The sequence below is a fragment of the Canis lupus genome, chromosome 18, assembly GCF_048164855.1.
Source record: "Canis lupus baileyi chromosome 18, mCanLup2.hap1, whole genome shotgun sequence".
In the NCBI taxonomy this organism is placed as follows: domain Eukaryota; kingdom Metazoa; phylum Chordata; class Mammalia; order Carnivora; family Canidae; genus Canis; species Canis lupus.
The window spans coordinates 52665777-52684862 of record NC_132855.1 but is presented as its reverse complement, the minus strand read 5'-3'; the positions used below and the strand labels follow the sequence as shown (position 1 = coordinate 52684862).

General features: G+C 46.7%; 1 protein-coding gene and 1 long non-coding RNA gene across 2 annotated transcripts in view; both read right to left on the bottom strand.

Annotated features, from left to right (window-relative positions):
* SND1 (staphylococcal nuclease and tudor domain containing 1) overlaps positions 1 to 19086 on the bottom strand; it is a 420606-nt gene that overhangs the window by 62512 nt on the left and 339008 nt on the right. The window lies entirely within an intron of this gene.
* LOC140609204 (uncharacterized) overlaps positions 1 to 19086 on the bottom strand; it is a 79138-nt gene that overhangs the window by 42983 nt on the left and 17069 nt on the right. The window lies entirely within an intron of this gene.

The following is a 19086-nucleotide window of genomic DNA, read 5'->3' as shown; positions in this document are numbered from 1 at the left end:
GGAAAGGAGAGCAGGAGCAGACAGAATGGATTCATAGGAGGCCAGAGATTAGCATTGTGCTATGTCCACCTGTTGTTCCTGGTATCTGACAAATGATTGTAGACAATGATGGCATTTTACGATTTTGCTTTTTATAAAGATTTTGTTTGTTTTAAGGTGGAGAAGGAAGAGAGGCTGGGATTGGGGAGCTTGGGGGAGTGGAAGCTTTTCTCATGCTTGTGATTTGGTGACTATTCTAAATGCTGATTCATTAGGGATTATTACAGCTGATGTCAACTGGTTGTGGCGGTGGGGTGGGGGCAAAACACGGGTGGAGAGAGTAAAAGGGCACAGGCTCATTTAAAGTACGATGAAGCCTTGAATCAACAGGATGGTTCACAAAAAAGATGTGAGATACACAGTTAAAACAAAAGTGATACACATGCACACGAGAAGTGAGTTCTGCAAGGAGTCCTGTTGAATGTAGCGGAATGGGGGGAAGGCTTCCCTCTTCCAGGCCTACCTCAGGAGGAGGTGGAGGAGAAAGGGAAGGGTGTGGGTGGTGAAGGCAGAGATCTCTGTTATTCTGGTCCATTTAATGCTGTAACTTCTTTCATTTATTATTTTAGCTTTAAAAAGAAATAAAGGGTTCAGATTTGAAAGGGGTGGGATGGGTGGGGTGGGGAATGCCAACAAAAGAACACTGATTGTAATGTGAGAAAAGTGTATTTTTGTATTTTAATAAATATTGTTCAATTTTTACTTCAATGTCCCTAAAGGGTTAAATTGAATAAGATCCTATAGGTTCTTACAAGCATCAACCAAGTCTTTTCTACTTAAAGATAAAAAGGGGAGGGGAGGGGAGAGGTAAAACCGGAGGGGAAGACAATGTGAAAAATGCTAAAGCTGTCAACAATCTTTCCTTAGCTTAAATAAAAGCACCCCAATATTAGTGCACCTTCCATAAGCTAAGTGTGTTGGTACCTGGCTTTGTTGGGGCTAGAACCAAATTCCTGATGCCCTGGAAAAGCAGGGGAAATGGGTCAGCCTCAGATCCTGGGACCAGGCCAGAAGTTAAATGCCACCTCAGCAGAAGCTGCTGGTCAGGCAGCACCGGCTCTACCCAGGGACCCTAGGGGACCTGGATTTAAGAGGTCTGCAGCAATGCTGTTTGGCTTCAATTTCCCACAGGCACTGTTCCTTCCGTTCTCTGGGAGCCAAATAGCCAAACGCGTCTTGGTGGTGGTGGGTATCTGTCTCCTGATGCTTCCCCAGTGATAATGTCCAGGGAGGCTGCATGAACTGGGATCCTGCGTCTCTTCAGCGCTTTTATACTACTGCAGGGAATCGGGACTGAGTGGGTGTGATCTCTCTGGCACTGAACAAGGAGAGAAAGGCAGGCAGCACTTTGCAGCAGCTGGCTAAGAAAGGGCCAATTCTTAATCCCCTGGGCATATACATGTCATTTCTGGGTATCAGTGTGTGTGGCAGCATGCACGCATGGTGCACAATTAGAAACTGCCACTCACATTTCTGGGCTCTGAATATATATTTCTCTCTGTCTCTCCTTTACCAGCTTACCCCCAATACGACAAGGAAACTGCAGCAGAGTAAAGGGTGGGACTTGGCCAGGACCAGCTGAAGAAAGGATGTGGGGCCGATTTGCTCACGCCTCTGCTTTTGTGACAGCTACTTGGATAGTTAGGGATTATACAGTCACTCTGGAATGAAGAAGTGTCTGTGGCTGTACCAGAGGTCTGAGGGGAGGGATATAGAAATGGTCTCAAAACATTCCTGGGAAAGAGTCCTAAGGACAAATGCATGTGTCCTGGGGGCTGAGCACGTTGCCATATTGGGATCTGAGGGAGAAGTGCTTTCCAGAAGGAAGATGAAAGAAGGTGGGGGAGACTGAGAATATGGTTCCTGGGTATAAGCGGCCTTAGAGCTGCAAGGGTAGTTTGCTTTCCCCACTGGGCCCACTCCTTGACCTGGGCAGTATTGCAGGTTGTAGAGTGGCAGGGCTCCACTGCCATAATGTTGGGTATATCCTCTTTTGTAGCAGGCACTTGGGACAGCTTTTCAGAGAGGAGTCCCAGGAGCACCGAGAGTACAGCCTTTCATGCCGTGTTGGTGACTCATCCTCAGGCCTGGTGGCCAAGCTATAGGATTTGTTACTTGAGAATGGGACATGGGTTGGTAGCTCTTCAGGGGAGTAGCTGGAGCAACACATTAGAGGGAAAGACCGCTGCTGATTATATGCAGTTAGAGAATTTTCATTAGAGAATTTTTTAAAGGACATGAAAGATCATTTATTTAGTCTAGAGGTGGGACTGAAACCCAGATCTCCAGACTCCCAGGTCAATGTGCCTTCCTCACTCAGGCTCTTCTGGGCCTTTAAGAGCCCAGTTCTTTCCTGGCTGATATGCAGTGAAAATGGGACCTTCCTACAGATACTGCTGTGTTCTCTTCTTAGTGGTGCTCAAGCTCCTTCAGGACTGGCTCTATTGCCCTCTCAGGACTGACCAGAGTTCTTACCACAGGGGTCCCACACAGCTGGCCCAAGGGCCATGTGTGCTCACTAAGGACTGCACATAACAGCTTCTGATTCTGAGGTTCAATGGCAGACAGCTGCCAGAGAAAGGGTGACCTAGGTAAGCAGGGTATTCACAAAGGGAAAGGTAGCTTGGCCTTCTCCCAGACCTCAGCCTTGGAAGCTTTGCAGAGTAGAGGAGTGGCGGAGGTCTTAAAGGGTCTTAAAGGACTGATCAGTTTAAGTTCTCCATAATGGAATGGTTTCTGCTTATTTGGCTCAACAATGAGACTACTGGGGGAGGCTCCTTAACTCCTCTCCTCCACTAAACCTACCCCAGCCCCAGTCCTTCAAGTGCCATGCTGAGGCTGCCATTCCCATAATCTGCTCTAGGCCTTTTATCACTCTCTAGTGTTGTGCTGCATCTTTTTATCAAAGGAAGGAGAGTAGACCGGACACTTTCAAGGCCTAGAGACATTAGCTTTATCATGGCTGTTTATCATGTTGAGGCCAGCAACTTGCTGGGTGGAACAATGTAGTAAAGAGTCCCTGGTAAGACAATTCCTGTTGTTGGTGGGGGAAGAGGTCCAGAATCCATGACCATTAATAGTAAAGATAAAGAGCTCTGGCTTACTTCTATGGAGATGGACATCAACTAGGAGAGGGCTGAGGGGGCCTTACACAGCCCAGACTACTACCTGAGAGGGCCAAAGCCCACAATTAAGGCCCCAACATTTTACTGCAACAAAGCAGCAGGGGATTAAAATTAGAGGAAAAGAAAGAGAGAGAGAGAGAGAGAGAGAACATTTATATCCAAACATATGTCTGATTTTATCTCCTCTGCTGGCACTCAGCACTCCATGCCATCGGCTAATGCAGGCACTGTTCACGCCATTTCTAAATCCTGCCTCAGCTGAACTGCAAAGGCAGCTTTTGGCTCAAAAGCACCTCTCCTGGTCTCTATCATTCAGAAAATACCCTTTACACCTGAGAGGGTGAAAATGGTTTGGGCTGTAGATTAAGGTTGTTTTCATCTTTGTTTTTTTTTTTTTTCATCTTCGTTTTAAATTAAAATGAAGTGAGACGTCTGGGTGGCTGCCTTTGGCTCAGGGCGTGATCTTGGAGTTCCGGGATGGAGTCCCGCATCGGGCTCCCTACCTATATGGAGCCTGCTTCTCCCTCGGCCCATGTCTCTGTCTCTCTCTTTCAGGAATAAATAAAACTTTTTTAAAAATTTTATAAAAAAAAAATAAAAAAATAAATTAAAATGAAAAATTGTTTCTTGGAACAGGAATAAATGCTTCAGGAACCAGATCAGTGAAACATACATATTTGCAAAGCAACACAGCACAGTGCTTTCAAGTATAGACTTTGGATCTGGTCTTTTGGGTTGAATCTCAGCTCCATCGCTTACTACCTGTGTGACAAATACTCAGTTTATTCATATGTAAAATGGACATAGTAGTATCTGCACTGCACCACCTCATAGGTTGTTTGAGAACTGAAATTATATAAATAAAATCACACCTAGAATGGTAACTGACATCATACAGTAATTCTGTATTGCTGGTAGTTATTTGATGATAAACATAAGGATACAGACCAACTGCCCAGCCTTCCTCAGTCAGTACCTCTATTCTAGAACCTCATCTGTGCCCAAAGAGAGAATATGCCTACTGAGCTGTTCCAGAGAGGAAGGATGTTTATCGAGAAGTCTGGGACAGTGGGACAGCACTATCTATATAAGCCCAGACCCAGTGGAAAAGAGGAGTTGTACTTTTGTCCCCAGGAAGGCAATGCCTTGTGCTCTGTTCCCTAATTCAACTCTCTAGCTGGCCCAAGGCACCATTTTTAGTCCAGGATCAGATTACCTTCCCCCGAGGTAAGCCAGAAGAAAGGAAAGGTGCTACTGTTGATATGATGCACAAGCTGAGGGTTGGGCCAGGAAACATTTATATTGGAAACCTCGGTCCTTTACTGAGAGTACAAACTTCTTACAGTCTTCTTCACCTCTCCTTGTTTCTCTGTCGGGGTGCCTTACGAAGGGCGGGGGGAAGGGTAAGGCCCCAGGAAGGAGAAGGCAGCACAGAGAGGAGCTATCAGGGCCTTAAAACAGAATCAGAGGGCTTGGAGAAGATAATTAGGTGGAAGAAAAAGTACCATAATTTGAGCAAGCGAGAACAGAATGGAGCTACATGGCAGATGCACAGGCTAAGGGTCTGCAATGCAGTTAAGGAGGAAGCCAGGGAGAGTCCTCTGTCCTAGCAAGCAAGAGGCTGGCTGGACCCTGGATGGGGGAGGACTGTTAGTGTGAAATCCATGACATAGAACGGAAGTGAAGAAAAGCAGGGAGATCAACTTTCCAAGAGAAGCCTAAGAGAGAATGCATTTTGATTTCCTAATGAGTGGCTAGAATTAGATTTTAGGATGATCACAGGTTTTTATCCTCCAGAACATGCCAGCTCTGTCAGTACTTGGGGCAAATCACCTACCCACAACAGTCCTGTTCTCTATCCCGCAGACTGTCCACTGCTTGGGGGAAGCAACCCAGCCTTTAGGACTGTAATCTAATCCTGACCCTGACCAGCTCACTCAGAGGTCTGCTCTGAATCTGATCCTTCATTTCTATTAGGGCAAAGTCACAGGGGGACAGAAGAGGGTGGTGCAAGTCACTATTTATCCACAAAAGGAATATTACTCCAGAGGGAGGATATTATATAAATTGTGTTTTCCCGTAAAAATGGTGATGACTTTCAGTGCACATGGATGCTGGCAGTAGGTCAGAGAGATTAGGCTGAGGCCTGTAGGGGATATCCCTGGGAGAAGCTCTCTTTCAAACAGTGTTATCATTTGAGAGGATGGTGTCTTCCCTAACTTATCCCACTAAAATTTTTGACCCTCCAGTGGGAAGCACTGAGATGAAAGGCTGCTCTAATGCCAGGTGTAGGGACAAGAAGGAGCGAAGTAGGATTTAGGTACTTTCATGGTCATTCTGTGCACCTACGAACAATACTAGAACAATTACTAAAGTTTTGATTACTAATATACCAAAGGAACAGTCTTTGATCCACTTGTTTCTTTAATACCCATGCACCTCCTTATAACCCCATTAATAAGCAGCATCCTCCAATTTCTTATATCAGGTTGTTTCCCTCCATAATCCCCATCTGAGTACAATCATCTGCCATGATAGGACCTAGGACATTTTTGCAAGATCCTTCCATTCTAGAAGACTGGTGACTCTTTCTTCCAACAGTTCTCATGCGGTTTCCTCTTCCAAAGCAAGTGCTTCATCTGTAGTCTTTTCAAGTTCCTTTAAGGTCTCACCTCTGGTTTCCCTATATCTGCGCTGGTGCTGATTTAGTCACTGGATAAGTCACTCTACCTGCTCAATGAGTCAGCAAGGATGACGGAGAAGGGCTTTTATACACTAACCGGTCTCTAGGCAAAGGTTGGTTTCCTGGCCTCCGGCTACTTCCTAGAGTCTTCGTAGCCCTGGCTTCTTCCCTTCACCTACCTACTCAACCAGATTCATTAAGACCATTCAGACAGCTTGTCCCACTCAGATTCCGCCCTGTAGGTGAATTGAATGAGTTCCAGGCAGCTCTCCACAGAGGCAGGTCACTGCCCTGATAGCACAGCAGTGTTTGTAGGAATGCTCAGTGTGTCCCTCACAAAAGGCCCAGCACAGGTCCAGGGATGGAGCTGAGGCCTCAGATACTAACAGATTGTTTCTGCAGCCTACCAGCTGCAGTGGTTACAAGTTCTAATCTATTACCATTGCAAGAAGACTTAATTTCTGGACTTAAAGGAAGTCGGATAATACTTTATCCTATTAGCTTTGCCTGTGTGAATTGACAATGGCTTCCTTCTGACATGACAGCATATTCTTCCAATTCATCTCTTTAAGGGGATGAATTGGGAGAGTCTGGAGTAAGGAGGGAGGGCAAAGGAAGAGACTGCCAAAGGAATCAGGAAAAGAAGACAATCTTTTAATTAGAAATGGGAAGGGGGGCTGGGAGATATCTGGCAAGACTGAGATATCTCAAAGCACATTTCCATTTCATTTTGTTATTCTGATGAGGCAAATGATTGCACCTACTGGGTGTACTGTGTGCGTGTATGTCGGAAGAAGGTTCTGAAGCCACAGAGAAGTATGAAAACAAGAAGCATAAGGAACTGGCCTATCCCAGTGTTCTTGTTTCAGCCTGCTGTGCCTGCAGGGTAGCTTTCCCTTTCCTTAGCTTTCCCTCTGCCACATTCCTGTTTTAAGTCCACATCTGCTCTGACCAATGGTATCATGCCAGCTGAGGGCACCTTCACATCATGGGTGTGTAATCAAGGCTAGCCAACCTCAGGATGGCAAGACACTTAAGATAGAATGATGATTTATAGCTTCAAAATTCAGAGATGTGGAGGCAGAGAAGGGAATCTCCAAGTTAATTTAGAAAACTTTTTCTATTTATGAGAAAAATGAAGGCCAGGGAGATGTGACTTGCTCAGGTATCACACAGCTGATGATACAGAGATCAGATCTCTGGTCTTTGGGTTCCCAACTCAGCACTACTACGGAACACCAGCAGGACCACAGTGACCGACAAATCCAGGGGCGCTATTTACAGAAACTACAAAATGATTAGTGCCTGCTGGAGTTTGCAATTTTGTACAGTCCCTTACAGTTGGCCTCTAGGGAGAAAAGGGGAAAGCCTTTCACACCAGTACCTTATCTGGGCTTGATTCTCTGACACGGTGCCTACTCATGACATCGTTCAAATAGCTGGAGCTGAGAAATCAGGCAACTCTTCCTTTCTCTTCAACCAGACACGTTCCAAGGCAGGTGAATTCTGATGGCAGCCCAAACAGGTAATAAATTAAAAGGAGCATTTGTTGCTTATGCCACCCCCCCACCTTCCCCTACAAGAGCAAAGAACTGTAAGATAAAGAACATGTACTCCTCTGGTGCAGGGAAGGCATACAGAAGCTAAATCAGGTTAGAGGTCTGTTCAAGGTCAAGATGACCACTGGGGAAGCAGAGAAGTCTGGAGTCCTGCTTCCACTTCTCTTGCCTTCCCTGGTACTACGTAAACAAGGGGACCCTTGCAGGGCAAGCTCAGACAGCTCAGGTTGACTCTGGGGCCTTCTCTGAAACCTGGTCTGGGAAGCTAGTAAATGTCTCCTCTTCCCAGCCATGTCAATAAATCCTCTCTTGGGAAATGGAGTGGTCCTGGCTATAATTTTATCACATACATTTAATTAGAATCTGTCCTTTCATGATGGTTTCAAGCCAAGTCCCAATAGAAACATTCTAAAAGAACAGCCGCTATCAACCAAGGATCTTTTAACCAAGTTAATTTAGCAGAAATTTGCCATCTTGGATGGGATAGCGATAGCAGTACCTCTCTTTTTGACTTCAAAGCTGGGAAGAGAAGGGAGGGGGGAGAATGCAGGAAATAAAGAAGAGGGCGGGGGCTTCAAGCAAATGAGTTTTCATCTATTAGGAGTGGTAATTTCCGCTAGCTCCCCTAGAGACTGGTCCCCTTCAATAAAGGCTTGATACTAATGATTCCCACTCCTAAGCAAAAGCCTGTGTTCTGCTGGTGTTGAGACAAACTGTGCCAGAGAAATTCCCTTTCTCTCGGAGGTGCTGCTATCATTATGCAGGAGAGATTAGCCAGCCAGGAGGATATGCTCTTGGTGGGGAGCGAGGGTAACAGGAAAGTGTGCTCTTCTCCAGTGGCCACGGTACTGCTGACCTAGGATAGAAAAGGCTGGGTGGGAGGCTAGAGGTCAGTGAGAAGATGAAATGGGCAGGCACTCTGACAAGAGAGAGGAGACAAGAGAAAGTGAAAGCTTAGGTACCCCTGAGGAGTGATGGTCTCAATGTGAGACTAGCACTGGTGGGCTGAAAGGCAGAGGGAGGGCTCTGGAGTGTGGACTGTGGTTGTGGATTGAGCTTGGACACAATGGACAAAAACTGAGCATTTGAGAAGTAAAACATGGTGATAAGTTTACTGAATCAACCTCGAGTCCCTAAATATGGATCTTTTCTAGAAGTACAGGGATGTGGGCCAACACAGAAATTGGGTTGATAGCTATTACTGAGGCTATGGTGTCGGTTGAAGGGGTGGGGTCCTCCCATTCTGTCCCCTCCCTTCCTATACACTGAAATCAGTGGGGAAAGCTAATTCTGTGGCTCTAGTTTTTCATGAGGCTGCTGCCAGCAGGTCTTGAGTAGGGGGTAAGGAGCCCTTATTTTGCCCCTGGTGGCTTTCTTGTGATGGAGACGGAATGCTTCCAGAGGCTGCCTCTGCCAGATGTGCCAGCAGGCAGCCCCGCCAGAGAGCCTGCAGTGCAGACAGATGCCCTGGGCCGGATTCAGGATGGTGAGACCCTTTATGGTACTGTGGCTCGGCTCTGGGGCAGTGCCAGAGCGGCAGGGTAATGTTCCTCAGCCAGATTCATCCCCTCCCCCGCCAAACTCTTCAAATATGTGGGCCATGGAGGGAGGCAAATTTAATTAAATTACTATGTCATGGGCTGCCCTTTCTGGGCAAGGGCTAAAAATGGGCTCACGCTGACATGTAGACCCATTTGTGTACACAGAGCATGCATTTCTTTGTGCTTGGGCTGTCAGCAGCTGGATGGGGTTGGCAGTGCCCAGCGCTGGCCCTACTGAGATGGACCCTTTGCTGCAGCAAGGCAGAGTTAACAATAATCTAACCCGGGCCCCATACGGCTCTGATGACCTTTTCCTTTCTGCTTAAAAGATGACCGAGCAGCACTCCCCCTTCCTACATCAGTTCATCTCTCCTCAAATGCCTCTCTTGCTGACACCCAGGACTTTCCCGTAAGGCGGCGCCGTGTGCTGAGCTCGGGAAGGAGGAATGAAGCTGCAGAGAAATGTGATTCAGAGTGGTGCATGGGCAGGGTTTGTTTAGCTTGGCAGGAGACAGAGGGGTCTCCCTAGTGATTCTCCAGAGTGCTACTTCAGCAGTTCCCCACTGGCAACTCTGTGCAGCATGGAGAACCATTTTCAGGTGCCAAAGTAAAGGAGCCAAGCTCTCTCTCCCCGATCCCTGCATGAATGCCATGGTTGATATAGAACCTGACCATCAAAAAAAACAAAACAACAACAACAACAAAAAACACACAAAAGAACCTGACCATCACACAGAGGCAAGGAAGTTCAGTAGTGATGAAAACCATTTAATATGTGTAAATCAACAACTCAAATAAATGCCGGCTGGGCTGTACATGTCACCCCACAAGGTCATTCCATTTCGTTTCTGTTGTGGAAGTTAAGGTCTCACTACTTCAGTTTACAAAATACTACAAGGCTAAAGACTTTGCTCCCGAATAGTGCTGCTACTGTCGCTGCTGGACTGAGGGCTTCCCTATGCTGGTACAAAAAGGCCTGAGATGGAATCAGGTGTGGTGTGTAGAGCAGGAGCCTGGTAATGGGTTTGTCCACTTGGAATTAAGACCCTGGAAATGTCAGTGGGGGGAATCCTTTCCCCATTTATCCCCCGAGAGAACAGAGCCACCTCTCATGTCTAAAACTTTAGTGCAGCATGTGGAGCCTGAGACGCAGCCCTGTACAGAGACGACAGGAGTCCTTCTGCACCCTTTCAGGTCAGGGCATCCTGGCATGGAGCAGACCCCCAGGCAATGTGAGCAGTACAGGCAGCTCTGGGAACTCTGGCAGATTTATGGGCAAGCGGTGCCACAGTGAGTAGAGAGGGCAGACAATGCAGGGCAGGACCTTCCTATCCCAATCTCTTCAGCAACTTGCAAGGTGGGGAAGGCAGCAAGCCCCTTTGGAGAGCATGACCTGGGCCAAGCAGCTCAAGGGCCATTCTCCTTCATGTAATTGGGGATATGGTTGGCAATGTATCTGCCACAGGTTTTTAGCTACAAATCTGATGGTTACTCTAAGAGTTAAGGCAAATCCTGTCAATTTGGGTTCCTTGGGACCCAACTCAAGGACCTGGACTGTGCCATGAGTCACTCAGCCCAGCAATTTTGACTAGAATTTGTGGATCAAAAACCAAAAGCAGGCAGTCATTAAAATGTGGTCAAAGGAGAAAACAATGGACCCAGAAGAGTATGTATCCTATTAAGAGGGTAAGCAACAACTGCAGCAGGAAGAGAGTACAACATATAATGTTAGAAGGAAGCCTAGAGGGCAGCCCGGGTGGCTCAGCGGTTTAGCGCCGTCTTCGGCCCAGGGCGTGATCCTGGAGACCCGGGATAGAGTCCAGCGTCAGGCTCCCTGCATGGAGCCTGCTTCTCCCTCTGCCTGTGTCTCTGCGCCCCACCCCCCTCTGTCTTTCATGAATGAATAAATAAGATTTAAACACACACACACACACACAAAGAAGGAAGCCTAGGAGGGCAGGGCCAGTTGTGAAGAACAAGAAATTGACCACCTTGGTGATCTAGATTATGTGGCTTCAGAGAAACAAAAAGGTACTGGGCTATGCCCAAGGATCTTTCCTTCCTTACCTGCCAAGTGGGATAGAAGAGAGGAGACCCCATCCTCAGGTTGTAGGAGCCATGGCATCTGGAGTGGAATAAGGTCCCTTAATTCCATTCCACCCGCATGGCCCCATGCTCATGAAGACAAACAGCACTCACCAAATGCCTGGCCTCGAACTATGGAGACAAAAGCAGGTAACTCTTCAGGTAGTCGTTGTCTCCTTTAGTCAGTATGTTACTGGTTGTTGGGCACCAACGGACATATTTCATCATTATTAAGGATTAAAAATATCCTTATCCTAAAGAAAATACTACAATATATCTAATATATCTCAGTCCTGATATTCCCCTATAAAAATGGTTGGCTGGGGGCTTATGTTCTTGTTTAAGCAGCCTAGGACTGGGACAGTTTTCTCCACAGAGAAATCATATGTGTAACAGCTGAGTAAGCCTCAGGATGAATCATGTGAATATTAGTACTGCTGAACCAAAGGCATTCCAAAGCTGCTGGGGTCCCTTAGGTTTACAGATGACCCAAATGAGCTGGTGCATTTGCTCTGGATGCCCCATCCTAAAGGTGGAGCAGACTGCTACCACAGTACTTCCTCCCTGCAGCTGGCTGTGGCTGGAGGGCATGGCTGTAGGTCTGTGTCAGAGAGAGCCTGCTAGATGGGACACCCTGATTCCAGTGTCTTGTCCTCAGCTCAGCAGTGAGCTACCACAGGGAGAGGCAGAGTGAGGCCCTCAGGCTACTGCAGCACATCTTTCTCATATACAAGGTCACCCATGACCCCCTCTAGCATTTGTTACCTGTCACTTCATTTTTCTTGGAGAGGGACAGGGAGAAGGGAAATGAACTGATTACAACAGTGTATTACAGCGCACTACCTTTCAGCACCCTGAACTAGACGGAGGGGCTGAGGGGTGGTGCCATGAGAAGCTGTCAAGTCTGCATTTGAGGGAGGAGAGGGTAGGCAGAGCAGGAAAGATGATTTCTGGCACCTGCTCTCTCAGCTCCCAATAATATTTAGGAAGCAGTGTGGGTGGAACTAAGCATATTTGCAAAAATAGATGACCTCTGATGTAGGCATCAGACCTTCCTGTACCTTTGTCCTGTGTGTTTCAGATAAAATTTTTATGTTTCCTAGGTTAGTATGCCAGAGCATGAGCTAACAAGAGTGGTCTTCATATTAGTCTTAGGCTGATCTGCAGGCAAAGCCTGGCCCAGCCCCTTCATCTGGGGGAAAGCAGGGCAGGAGAGGGATGGGAGTGGCAGACGTTGCTGGTGAGGCTGGGGCCATCTGCACTACTGTGAATCAAGGTTGGCCCAGACAGAAGGCGCGAGGGAGGAGGTGCAGCTGCTGATGGCTCAGACAGCTTGGACCTGTCCAGGCAAACAAGCCGCTCAAGTGCAAGAACAGCCAGCCAAGTAGGCAGAGCACGAATAAGGACTTAAAGCCTGAAATATCTGACAAGATATGGAAGGAGGGTAGGAAGCTGTCTGGGATTTCAACTGGTGTCTGGCCTTGCTTCTCATTGCTGAGGCAGACTCTTCTGCTACCAAAGGATGGGATGTGATATTTGGGAGCCAGTGGGCAAGCATTATTTGAGCTAAAGTCTTAAAAGAAATATTCATCTTAAATTGCAAAGACAGTTCTGCACGGTCTGGGAATGGTATCTGAGAACTAGCTGAGGAAGGAGATGTGGGGTGTGCAGAAGAGGCAAACACATGCTCTTCTCTTCCACCTTCTAGGGTGGGGGGAGGGCAAGGCCAGCAGATGTTCAAGTGCTATTATAGCTCCTTCTAGTGAAGACTCTTGGAGGCAATGGTTCTCAGTCCTAAGTATACATTGCCAGCACTGAACAACAACGTCCAGACTCAAGATCAAATACAGAGGCATCTATAAGGGTGATGGTGACAGGATTTTAATATTTAAAAAATATTAGCTGGGTGATTCAAGAGCAGGCCCAGGATTAGAACCTCTGCTCTTGAGTCTAGAGGGAGCAGGGAAATTCTCAGTGGTCACACTGGTTTCTGAGGCAGGACAGTCCTGTCACCAACCACAGAAGGACTTCTTGTACATAGTTTTGCTGTAGCTGAGCTAGTGCCCCTGAGGTTTCCCTGAGGTTCTGGAGGAGGAACCTGTGAGAGAGCTGGCCAAGTATCAACTGACTACCCTGGAAAAACAAAGGGAAACCCTCCTATAAACATGTCCATTTATTCCAAAGGAAAGCGGAAAGAGAACCAAATAGCATGCTTCTCTCTAGCCATTACCAGTCAGAAACCCTCCCAAACACATAGGCTGCTCTGTAAGTTAACTCAGGCAGGGCTCAAGATTACCACACAGTTCAGTTCATAAGCCCAAATGAATGAGAAACTACTCTTTAAAATGCTAGGTTTCTGACCCTTAGCCTAGTGGCTTTCCCTGCCATAACCCTCCTTTGGTTCACTTACTCATCTATATGCTTACTTAGAGCCAGTACAGTGACTGGCACTGTGCCAGGTGCTGGGAACAATGGAGATGAAAGACCTGATTCTTGCCCTTAAGGAGTTCCTACAGTGGGGAAACAATACAATGAACAGCCTAAGGGTGACAACAGGGGAGATATGTACTAGGGAGCAAAAGACAGTCAGTGAAAGCTTCTGCCTCCTCCCATCCAAACAGCCCAATGAAGGCCATATGGCTTGGAGTTTTAAATTTTAGTGACTCTAGTGACTCTGAGGCTGAAAGTTCTTATGAGCGGGCAGAGGAAGAAACTGTCCTTTTGAATTCTGGATGTAGGCACTGGAGAGTGGTAGGACCAATAGTGACTCGACCCTGGGGAAAGTCAGATGCTCTGGGCCCTCCTACAGAGGTGCAGGGGGAGACTTCTGCACCTTTCTCAAGTTGGGATTTGCTGAAAGGACCATTCCCAAGTCTTCCCAACGGAGTGGGGAGAAGGGCACCCGTGCACTCGGTAAATACTATTGGTAGCAAAGCTCTGGGCTGGTCGAGTGACCTTGGGCAGTCTATAGCTTTCTCTCCACTTCCCTTCACAACCACACCAACTTGTTAATAGATCTACACCACAAAGCCCCTAGAAAAAAGGAGAGCCAGCAGCCTGCTCAAGAATGGAGAGGTGGGTGTTAAGTCAGGGTCTTATTTTTTATTTTATTTTTATTTATTTATGATAGTCAGAGAGAGAGAGAGAGAGAGAGACAGAGACACAGGCAGAGGGAGAAGCAGGCTCCATGCACCGGGAGCCTGACATGGGACTTGATCCCGGGTCTCCAGGATCGCGCCCTGGGCCAAAGGGAGGCGCTAAACCGCTGCGCCACCCAGGGATCCCCAAGTCAGGGTCTTAAACCAGGCTGTGATATTTAAATGTGGCCTGGAAACTTCCAGCCAAAGCTCCAGAGCACCATTTAGTTGGGCTGCAGCAAGCTTCTGTTTATCCCACCTGTTGAGCAGCCCGAGCAAAATACTGCTTGGGAGTTGGGGCTGGTGCTAAGGACACAAAAGAGCCCTCATACACTTGCACTCAGAGCTGAGAGCATGCAGACTCCCGGGAAGGACAGGGAGGTACAATTTCAGTGCCCTTGCCCCCCACCCTAGCTTCAGCTAAATCCCACTAGATAAAGTGCTGAACACTACAGAAATCAGCGCCCTCCCGTGCATGCAGCACACTGCAGTGGTCTTTTATTTCCCTGGTGTGGCAAGAAAGGTTCTCAGGTCAGTATGCAGGAGTGCTGGCAAGTGACAAGGCAGGTAAACCACAAAGTACAACAGCCCTTGGGGCTGGGTGATACTGACGTCTCTCAATAGAACAGACAAAGCTGTCTATGTGTGTCTGTCCACTCTGAATTCTGATTCTAGGTGCCTATGCTGTTCTTCACCTCCTCAAGAGCTGAGGGTCCAGATTACTTATGGGAACTTATCCTGAAAGGTCACTCTTAGGTTATCCAAAGTCCCAAGTCAGAGCTGATCTAGGGTGTGGGGATCCAAATTTAGTCTTCTATTTTTTTTAAGATTTTATTTATTTATTCATGAGCAACACACACACACACACACACACACACACACAGAGAGAGAGAGAGAGAGAGAGAGGCAGAGACACAGGCAGAGGGAGAAGCAGGCTCCATGCAGGGAGCCTGATGTGGGACTCGATCCCGGGTCCCCAGGATCACACCCTGGGCTGCAGGTGGCGCTAAACCGCTGCACCTCCGGGGATGCCCCAAATTCAGTCTTCTAAACCACTGGTTCTCAATCTTAGCTAAACATTAGAATCATCTGGAGAGATTCTAAGTGGTTTTTTTTTTTAACATTTTTTTTATTACTAAAAAACTTTGATTTGAAAAATTTGAAACACTAGAACTAGAGAATATACCAACCATCCAGATTCAGTAACAGATCTGCTTATCAGAACAGATCTGCTTCATCTATCCCCCTTTCTTTGCTGATATATATTAAAGCATATCCCACACATGATGTCACCTCACCTTTCCATACTTCAGAATGCATCTCTAAAAAGCACAGCCATTTTCTTACATATCAAAATGCCATTATCACATCGAACAAAATCAACAAACTATTCCTTGGTATCACCTAATATGCCTGGGGAACTTAAAAAGCTGGGGCCTAATGAAGACAGAATCTTGGAAGGAAGGCCCAGGTACGAGCGTCTTTCCTAAAGCTCCCACACTCCATGATTCTAGTGTACGGCCGAGGTTGAGAACCACTGCCTCATCAACCCAGAATCCTGCTATGGGCCCTAATGTGAGCTCCAAGAATGTGCCTTTACCCCTGATCACATGGTACACAATAAAAAAGCTAAGGAAAAGGTGGCATGCCATAGAACAGGATAAAAAGAAGGAAATAAGGGAAGCCTGGGTGGCTCAGTTGGTTATATGGTGGACACTTTTGATTTCAGCTCAGGTCATGATATCAGGGTTGTGAGACTGAGCCTGGAGTTGGGCTCCATGTGGGAGTGGAGCCTACTTAAGGTTATCTCTTTCCCCCTGACCCAACACCCACTCTCTGGGGGTGGAGGGAAGAGAAGGAAAACAAAAGAATTAAGTCAGCAAGATACAGAATGGGATCTACTATATAATGCAAGGAGCTGAGGCCTGCTCACTTGATCCTCTAGATCCATCAAAGGTCTGAGAGGCCTGGAAAGAGTTGTTCCCAGCTGCCAAGGCTGCTCAGAGGGCCCTTAGCACCTCACACCAGGCCAGCCTGCATTATGCCTCCTCTCTATTTCTAGCCCTTTCTGTACATGCTGTCTCTCTGGCCTAATATTCTGGCAAACTCAGAGCTTTAGCACCTGGTCTTAGGATTAATTAGGCCTTTGGTGAAGGGGTGTGCCAAAATTTCTTGGGCCTTGGCACTAGGGCTTGGGACCACAGTCTTCAATTTTAACTATTTATTTTATTTAAAAAATAACTAAACAAAATATCCAGCAGAAAAGATGAGGCTGTATCACTGCAGCTAAAAATACCTCTACCGAGGGCGTCCACTTACCAGCTCTTCAATTAGAGATGTTACAGGGCCCTCTGTGAGCTGTGCAGAGTTGGCAGCTCCACAGGGGCTCTGGGCTGCTGGGGACAATCCCTGGAGCAGTAACCAGTGACTGCTGGGTGGAGGGGGTGGCAGACAACCAGCCAGCCAACATGATTGGCACACAGAGGTAACTCCCAAGCCCCTCTTTTGCTTTATGGACCCAGTGTCCAAGCCAAGAAACCTCTTGCCTTCTTTCAATGATGGACCAAAATGCTACCTCTGAGGATGCATCAAAGTAACTGGGGAACCTTGAGGTTCACATGAGTGTGATAATAACCAGATGAGATAATGCCACCCAGTCTACCTCAGGGTGTGTCTGTGCTGCCAGACAACTTCCAAGTTTGAGTCAGTGCTAACTAGACACAGGTGAGGCATCTTGGCAGAGTCAGGAAAGTCAAGGAGGAAAGCCTGCTTGAAATGCAGGCCTGACATCTGAAGGGAGAAACTGAGGGAGGTATAGGACTTTATAGTAACTAGGGTTTCTTTCTCTAGGATCTCTTTTCTACGTCCTCTCAGTCCTAGAGGTCATTTAATCTAGCACATTCATTTTTATGTGGGAAGATGAAACCTTAGGGAGGTTAAATGATTTTTTGTCAAGGCCACAGATTTAGTAAATAGACGAGCCAGGCAGGACTTACACATGGGATTTTTTATTACAAGTACAGTGCTTCATCTACTTTACTATGTCATCCCAATGAACGGATCCATTCTATAAGCGTTTAAAGAGCTACTAGAAAAGGTATTTTCAGTATAAGGGACCAAAGAATGTCAGGTGAGAATTCCCTGGATGACCTGGGAATTTTATAATCCCCTGGTTCTGCAGAATTCAAGGGTCAGACTCACAACTGAATCAGATGTTCTGTGGGAACAGCACCACAGATGGGTGATAATTCATTTAGCCAGAGATCCAGAGCCATTCCCTTCATTTCTGCCTGGGGGAGTGGGAAACACTTGACTGGAGGATACCAGGAGAAAAAGGGGCAAGGACAAATAGCTGCCTGGTTGGATGTAGGCACTGACCCTTCTCATTTCTTGACATTGTGTATAACCCTTATGAAAGAATCTGGAAGCTTAAGTTAAGAGCGTGGGATGGTTGGATTAAACAAACAAACAAAAAAACTCGAAAACATTAAACATTCAGAAGTATATGGGAAGGTGCAGATTGGTTCAGGAAGAAGAGTACAATGCAAAAACAATGTTTCTGGGGTGTTTATCATGGGCAAAGACTGTCTAGAGTCCTGTGTTGTCCAATATGGTAGCCACTAGCCACATGTGGCTATTAAAATTTTAGTAAACATTCTGTGTTAGTCAGTTGTACTAACTACATTTCAAGTGCTCAATTTCCATATGTGGCTAGTGGCTACTGTACTGGATAATGCAGATAAAGAACATTTCCATCACTGCAGAGAAGTCCTATTGGACAGTGTGGTCTATAGACTCTGGTTGTCTTCTTACATTCCTTGCTGGTCATAGTGAGTTGTTTCTGAGAACCCTTTGGGAAAGTGCTGAACTTGGGGAAGCCAGAGGGTACCATTGCTCACTCTCCAGCAGACCTATTAAACCTAGGAACTCAAAGAAGCTTAGAGCAACTGGAAGCATGAATGCCCCAGTGTACTAGACTCACCAGGCCCTAACTCTTCTTCCCTCAGGGCCTTGTCTACTCCTTCACAGCCATTCTGACCTTTGCATATTTTACTTGGTTTCTATTTTACACTGTTTTAATTGATGTTTAATATAGCTTTACTCTGCGTGGTGTTCCAAGCCCCTCACTAGGGGGCCGCTCACAGGCAGAAGCACAATTAATAGCAATCCCCAGAAAATTATGCCCTGTATCAAAGCTGTCATTGTACCATATAAATGCTTATTATTACTATTGAATTCTCCAGCCCTGACACCTCCCTGTGTTTACTAGGTAGCGGATAAACCTCTGTGTTTGTGTCTTCCTTACTCTACCACACCATCCGGATTAAATATAGCCCCTGTGTGTATGTTTAGCTCCATTTAGCTGTGCTTTGGAAAAGGGGGGAGAGGGGACTAAGAGTTAATAAAATTAAATTGCTGGAAAATGCGATTTGTTCCTCCCCCACCTGACAAGCCCTTAAAAGACACACAGACATCACCACTAATGAGATGGGTAAGCAGCCTCAGCTACAAGGTGGGGGTAAGGCCCAGAGCCTGCTAACATGGCTTATGGCTTTCAGATCTGCCTCCTCTGAGAGAATAGAGGGAGCAACCCCAAGAGCAACAGGGCCTTAGGGGCAAGGGATGATACCCAGGGGTCCACCCTGTGGTCTGGCAGAAAGCGACCAGAAAACAGTGCCTGAGCTGAAGTCCTGCCTAAGGAGTTAGAGGGCAATAAATTTCACCTCTGCCCTGCAACTCTCAGTTTGGGGAAAAAAATAAAAAATAAATAAAAAGGCAAGCAATGTAAGCCTCTCCCCAACCCCGAAAGAAAAAAGAAAGCCCCTCAATTTAAAACAGTTTAGTATTCCTTGGTTGTTTCTTTTGGGCATTTCTGAAGCTTAGTTTTTGGCATGAAAAGATAACAGCTTTTCTATG